Below are 7,955 nucleotides of genomic sequence, written 5' to 3' on the forward strand. Positions count from 1 at the left end.
CCACGTTAAGCCCTTAGGCCACCATTTTCTCTTTCCATCACATGGTACCATCAAATTCTATCCGTCTGTCTCTCTGTATCTGTCCATCTGCATGTATGTAGAGATAGTGCGCTAGAGATAGAGACAGAAACAGACAGAGATAGAGATACAGAGAGATGCTTTTGTGTAATAGAACTTTTCCAGAAGGTTTCTCCAAGAATGGTTAACAGTGGTTGGTGTTAGGTTGTGGAATCGGGGGAAGGCAGAAAGCTTTTATAACTGTCGTCTTTTTCTCCGTGAATGTATATTACTTTTATAATTTTCAAAAAGGAAAAGAAAGACAAGTGACAGAGGCATCATCTCTTTTTCCTTATATCAGAGGGTTTTCTTGCACTGAGGATGGGTGCACAAGCTCTGTAGCTTTCCCACTTTCTCCCAACTTTACTCCCCTCCTAATCCCACTTGCATTTGTTAATCAGGACAAAAGACATCACCCGTGGGACTGCAGATATGATGGGTGGGTTGGATGGGAATGGGGATGAGGGAGGGTGAAGCATCCAGCAAGACCCAGATAGCCTTGCTGCCCCAGGGACCCTTCCATAGGATGGACTGACAACCACAAATGCCCCCTTTTCCCTCCTTTCTCTCAGGGCCAGCCCAGTAGTCTGACATCAAAACATCCCCTGTGTACTTTTCCCAACCTCAGATCAACCAATACTTACCAATAACTTATATATTTCAGGAACTGGGTATGAATATAAGTAAACCCAGTTCTTGCCTTCAAGAAACTCTTCATCTAGAGGAAAAAACACTTCAGTAGATATTTTAGTAGGTAAGTCTAAAGATTTTTTAAAAAAAGTTCACCCCTCCCCTACCCCCAGTAATGCTTGCTCGGTGTGGTTACACGAATTACAATAGCTGGGTGGCCGTCTGGCCTCAGTATTATTTTCCCGGGTCCAGGCAGCAGTGAGCAGAGCCCGCATAGGGTGGGCATCTAGGAAGCAGAGGTCAGAGGAGCAGTAGAAGGCGGGGACCCATACCTCCCAAGGTCTGCGCCAGATGGGCACCCAAAGGCACTGAAAGCGGCAGCAAGGCAGCCATGTGTGGTGGCCGCGGGGGTGCAGTGCAGGCAGATGGTCAGATGGCAGAGAGTCAGCAGCCGAGGGAGCAGGGAAGGGCAGACAGGAAGCGACCCAGGGCACCAAGAGCGGCCCAGGCCGCCTGCTGGCTCCACGGCAGCCGCTCCTGGAGCATCTGCTGCCTTTTTTCTTCCTTCTCCCTGAATCCAGGGGATGTCAAAATCACAGAGAGGCTGGCTAGGAGCTCGAGTGTTTGTACCGAAAATAGCTGACTAAGTCACTAGAGGGAAGTAAACATGTCATGGAGTGGGGCGGGGGAGGGGGGTTAACCATGGACAGATAACCTAGCAACTTGAGATGAGAAGTACTTCTGTTTGTCTAGTGGCTCCCACCACCTCCGCTCCCTTTGATAAGCTGAGCTTCCTATGAAGAAACCCTCCATGCTCACCTCACACAGGAAGTGGGTACCCCTGAGCAAACCCTCAGGCCTTGCTCAAGCTTCCTTTAGATCACCCTTCCTGCCATCTGGTTTGCTGTTATTTACCTGCCGTGACGTAATGAATGCGGCAAATGAACAGCCAGTCCCAGAAAGAGAGAAAGAGATTCACTCAGAATAGCAGATGTTTTCCTACTTAGACTTCTCAACACGCTAGAGATGGGCCTTTGTACCCAGGTGTGAGATGCCACCGGAAGACATGTCTGCCACCGGGCAGACCGACCCGGTTTCCAGCAAAGTTACGATTGTGTGCTCAGTAGTAGCACAGCATGGTGGACCCAACACATGGTCTGCCACACAGCCAGGGCCTTGTACATTTACTTAGTGCAACTGGGTTCCAGAACCATTGAAATCTTACATTAGATCAAGGGAGGCCCTGTGTGTGGTAAAGCTTAAGAGCTTTCAAAATATGATGGACACCATCTATGTAATTTAAAAAGAAACTGAAAAAGAAACAGGTGCTGTTATTTTAATAACATACTTTCACCCACAATATCCAAAATATTATCATTTCAACATGTAACCAATATTTTAAAAGATCCAGAGGCAAATTCCAGCTCCCACCTTAGAATGGAGAAATTACTTGCACCCCTCCCTCAACACAATTTGCCACCAGCAGGAATCACATTCAACTCAGCTAACTCTAGCCACTTCATGGTATGTGTCTACATTTTTGCTTGTCTGCATTTTAACGTTTTTCTCAAATGGGCACGTTATTACTTGAGAGTAACACCTATACACCACTTGGAGTTCAAAGTTTCCAGGCTCTTTTCTTCTTTCCCACTTGGGTGGATCCACTGCCCACTCACAGGACAATCATGATTGACTCAGCAAGTGAACAGCCCTCGAGTGGACTCACCACCTTCCAGGAGAGTAACAACTTTGTTCCCTGTCAGCTTATCAGCGTGCAAAAAACCTTAACCAAACAATGACCTGAACGCATACATAAGGATTACACACCCATTCTTAAACACAAAGAACAAGAGAATAGTTATTTCTGGAACTCCTAAGTTTGAACAATGTTCTTTTTAATTTTGTTAAAAACCCTTAGCATGAAATCTACCTTCTTAGAAAGACGTTCTTTTTCCCTCATTTTATCCAAAAGGAGCTGATCCATCTCCATGAGCAAAAAGAGTGTGGTGACTGAGCATGTTTCAACAGTATTTAATGGTACAATAAAATTCAGAAAAATAATCCAACATAAATTTAGCACGGCATCATAAGATAGGGAAAAGAACGCTAGAAATGGGTTCGAAGACCTAAATTTTGGTTACTGTTCAGCCACTTACTGGCTGTGTGACTGTAAAAGTCTGAGACGAATGTTCCTTTTCTGTGAAAGTACAGGAACGGACTTGATATGTAAGTTTTCCTCCAGTTCTAACACTCAGCGATCTGTACTTAGTGTCCTGTACGTCCCCTGCTCTTTCACTGTCAGGAAAATGCCTCTGCTGTCCTCTCTGTTCTTGTCATCTTGCTTAAAGGTGGCAGACTGGGAAGGACTGAGACCTGGAGACCGTAATAGTGTTTAATTATGTATTAAACACCTATTTAGGATCAGGACTAATTGCAGGAAAGGAGAAAGGGTCTCGGAGTTAGACTTGGTAGCAAAAACAGATCCTTGTCCAAGAAAGCATTTGCAAGAGGCATCCAAGCTGACGTTATAGGATATCCACAAGCTAGGGAAGGCACAGGGATGGGGCACAGAATGGGGGTATATTCAGGAATCTGAGAGCTGGACTGTCAGCTGTTACCTGGTGATGGAGAAGTCTGGCAAGTGGTAAGAGAGCATCAGCTACCAGGCTATGAGTCAGTGACAGCCGGTAGTCAAGAACAAGGCAGGATATCTCTCCTGGAGGAGTTTAGCAGAAAGGTGGGGCAAAAGGGTCCCAGCAGGGCCAATCAGAAAGCTCCAGAGGCATGATGTGACATCAGCTGTTTCTCTTCCCTGAGTTCGTAAATACTAGCCAGGCAGCTACCTGTGATGCTCAGGAACGAGCTTTCCCATTCCAGGTTCCCACTGGCCCTCCTGGAGACAGGAGTAAAATACTGGCATGTGGGGTCCCTGAGGCTGGAAGAAGCAACTGCCTGGTGTTCGCTATCTGAGTCTTCCCCTTGTCCGTCAGTGGCTCTGGGATTTGTGAATGCTGAGTACTCGCTTCACCTCTGAAGATCGCATCTGATCTGCCCTCTGGGATGGATGAACTGCGCTTGAATCGCTTACCTGGCCTCTGACTCATGGCTGCCCAGGCCTGCTTTCTTGGTGCTGGTATCCTGCCTGGTCTGCTGCTGCCTGTGACCTGGATATGATGGCACCCCAAGGCCCTGAGTATGCTTTTGGGCCTGACGGACATTGTTCCAGGCTCGCTGGACCCAACCCTTCCCTTCTCTGAGAAGGATGTGGAATCCCATTAGCCCAGAACCCCTGGCCTGGCCTTTCTCATTAGAATGTTTGGATGGAACCCCCAAATCTGAAATGATTCTCTTCCCTGCTTTCCCACACACCTGCTTCTCAAAGAAAATATGGGGCAAATGCATTCCCTTGATAATCTAGTCAAAGGACTCTATTAGAATCACCGGGGAAACATTTGGGCATTCTCTGCTGAATGGAGCCACAGGATCCTGCAAAATGTGGGTTCAGTGGTCTGAGCTGCCCATGAGCAGGAGGCTTTGCCCTCATGCATGGAGCTGTGTCTCCAGGGCCTGCACCAACAGGGGGTGGGGGGTTCACCCCCCTGCCAAGGGTCCTTCTTTCACTATACATGGGAATGAGCTCACCTTAGAGCCTTAGTATTTTGCAAAGCTTTCAAACTTCATCCAAAAGTCATACGCCCAACGACTTCTGCTGGTTTAAAAGGTTTTATCTTGTACAGTGTCCAACAGGTCAGACACAAGTCAAATGAGGACTTTTTGTCCCCACTGCCAACACTGGAACCAGAGACCTTCTGCCATGGAATGTGTCTTCCTATATAACTAGCTGCCCTGAGATGTCCTTCCTTCCCTCAGCAAACTTGCTCTGCCCAGGAAAGCCTCTGCCTCAACAGAATGGCCAGCGACCTCATCTATGGATCACACGGGGAATCCAGCTGAAGGTGGGGGTGGTGTGGGGAAGAGCACTCCTTAGACCGCCAGTGCCTTCTGTGGCACTTCCTACTCTGTGGAAATACAATTTACACACTACCAACATCCCCACCCATCCATGACTTAGCGGTGAGTCTGCTGCCATGTGTCAGCAACCTAAGCCCCAAGCCCCATTTTTTGTCTTCTTGTTCACTGAGTGTGGGGACAGAGTCCCAGAGAGCAGTTTCCAGGCTCTCGGCCTCACGTGGAAAGGTGCTGGCTTGGGTAGTAGATGGCCATCAGCTGTAACCAGTTAGCCAATTAGCCACTGATATGACTGCCGTGGCTATGTTGGTAGGTTGGTTGGTTGGTTGGTTGGTTGGTTGGTTGGTTGGTTGGTTGGTTGGCAGAGAAGTGGACGGTGGATTGCAAATCGTGTGGATCCTACTTTGTGTGTCTTGCCCGGCCGCCAGCAAGAATATAGTGGTATGACTTCCCTATCTATGGCTCCGTGGGTGTTCCTTTTTGGCCTCACCACATCCTGCGTTCTTATGTGGAGAGCGGGACCAGAGACCCCACATGACACCCCGCATGACACTGAGCATTAAGGAAGTTACTCCCATTGAAAAGAATACAGACTCTTCTGATTTCCACCCAGACCCCACGCCATTCCAGGTGTTCCTCTGCCAAAATCTCCTCCAGCCTTTTGCTCGAGGTTCTCCAGTATCGGCATACCCACTTCCGGTTCCTTAAGCACATAATGCCTCCTGTGAGACGTCAAGAGCTGCCCCAAAGCTGACTAAACTTGGGAGCAGCCTGAGTCACCTCCTTGTGGCCCCAAGACACAGAGATTCTGATACAAGGCATAGACTTTGACAAGCTGGAACTGAGACACTCTTCTCATCAATACTTTATGACAGCACCCAAGAGCTGGAGTAGGGCTGGAAATTACCTGAGGGAAGACCCTTGCTTTTCCATTTTCAAAATTTAGGAATGTAGATAGATTCATCCCTCTCTTCAGTTTATGGTCCCACCTTAAAGCAAGACAAGAGGAAAAGAATGCATACCAAATAACATGTCCTAAACCCAGGAAATCTAATATTTAAAAAACAAATGAACGAACACATAAGTGAAGCTTTTTCCTACATCATCCAGGATGAATTTTCCATCTGGGGATCTGAGTTGAAGTCCTAGCTCCTCTTTCCAGCTGGGTAATTTTGGGGAACAGAAATTTAATCGGCCTCTAACCCCAGTGTTTTCCACCCAATTCCTTATTGGGCTGTCACAAGAGGAGACTGAAAATTCTTTGTCAGCTGTAAGGTGATACAGGCATATTATTTTTTATTATTTTCTTCTCTAGCTCCCCTATTCCCAGACGCTTAGTAGATGATTTCGCCTCCTGTTTCTCAGAGAAAACAGACGCCATCAGACAGGAATCCCTCATCTTCCTGACACCAAATGTGCAACCCTCTGGCATCTGTTCCATCCTTTCTGCTAGACTACAGGAGCTGGGTGCCTTTATTTGAGTTTAATCCTCCTTACTGGGCTTTGCACCCACCCCTGGCGGCTGCCTTCGGCATTTACTCTGGGTGCTGATTAATCTTCCTCTCTTCAGCTTTGAACCTCCCCCTCTCAGCTGGATCTTTTCATAGGCCCTTACCTGTGATCTACCGTCTCCCATTAAGCCAAAAGAAATACTTGATTAAGCTGTTGTGTTTTAGAGCTGCCTCTCCATTCGGTGAGGGCAGGCACGAAGCTTGAGTTTGGCTCTTTCAGTCTTGCAGATAAAAGGGATGTGTCTTTGTTATTGAGGATTCAGGTTTCAAAATGGAATGTTAAGTGTCTTGCTTGGTCATTTAAGTTGGTACTATTAAAAGGAATATTGAGCTCCTGCAGAATTAGAGAACCCCCTCCTCCCTCATATGTATTTAGAGGCCAGGGGTTCTTAAGCTTTTTGTGCCTTGGACCCCTAAGAATACCAAATGCATCGGATTACAAAGGGAAACAATTATATCAAATACAGCTATTATAAAATTCTGATACAGTAATCTATCTACTTCTTCTTAAAAGCATCACATAAGGAAATGTGTAGGCAAGTCCAATGCTACCATAATTTCAAAGTAGTGAACACAAAAAAAGTAAACAATCTGCAACAACTGTTGTAGAATAGAAACGTCTGTGATTTTTATGGGTAATAAAGACAGTACAGTATCTCTAAAACTGATGTGGTTTGCTGCCTATATGCAGAACCCAAGTGCATGGGGGAATTTCAGTTACAGGTTACTGAACATAAGGGTGTAAGTTTTCCCTCCAATGTGGTGGCCTCTGGATTCTGTCCGTGGATTCTGGGACAGCAGTCCCTGTATTAGTATCTCTGCACTTGGTTTCTTCCTTCTGTCTATGGGCGTTTAGGAGCGTGAAACAGCAACCATAGAGAAGATGGAAGTATAATTTCACCTTAGGGGTGTGTCACAAAGGCGACAACTTAGGAAGTGCCCAAGTCTTATATTTATAGACGTTGGAAATGGACTGGTTAATACTGTGATTTCATCGAGGGTCAAACTGTACCCGATGAGTGGGATTAGACATTTCGAAAATATAAGCTTTCCCCAGGGAAACCCATAAATTACTTGGGATGGAAAGCCCCACAAAAGGGAGGAGAAGAATTTTAAAACAAAAATCGATGTACTATAATTCTTATAGCCTGATTTTTTAATAATGTCACAATATAATTTTCTGTCAACCAATACAGTTATAAAATATTATTAATGGCTCCATCGTATTCTATTATAGACATACGCCATAATTTATTGAATTAACCCCCAGGTTTGAACATTGGGCTTATTATGTACAATCTTTCATTCTTATGTAAACAGTGCTCTGATGGGTGTTGCAGATTAAATCTTTGTCCACATTCTATTTTTATTTCCTTCGAATATTTCTATAAATGGAACAGCTGTGTCACAATGTAGCAACAACATCAATGCATATTGTAAAGATGTTTTTCATCAGTACTGTCAAATTGTCCTCTGGAAACGTTCTCATTTATACAAGAACTGGAATCACTGACCTTGTCTCAGAAGGTGGCAAAGAGATTGGGAAAATGCCTCGAAATGGTGAGAAGAGGATCCTGTACAAGAAGCAGGAAGGAAGCAAGCTAAGGTTGTACCTATGATATTCTACTTTTCTCTGGTGCAAAAAAACAGAATGTGGGATGGGACTGCGTCTTCAAGACCTGAAATCCCTGTTGTTGACCTTGATATAATCATTTGGATAAATCTAGCCTTATACAGTTGTGTTAAGGCTGTGTACGGAAGGGGTTTATATCCATGTTTGGACCAGAG

This window comes from Rhinolophus sinicus, chromosome 8, assembly GCF_057876585.1.
Source record: "Rhinolophus sinicus isolate RSI-liver-muscle chromosome 8, RSI-T2T, whole genome shotgun sequence".
Lineage (NCBI taxonomy): Eukaryota > Metazoa > Chordata > Mammalia > Chiroptera > Rhinolophidae > Rhinolophus > Rhinolophus sinicus.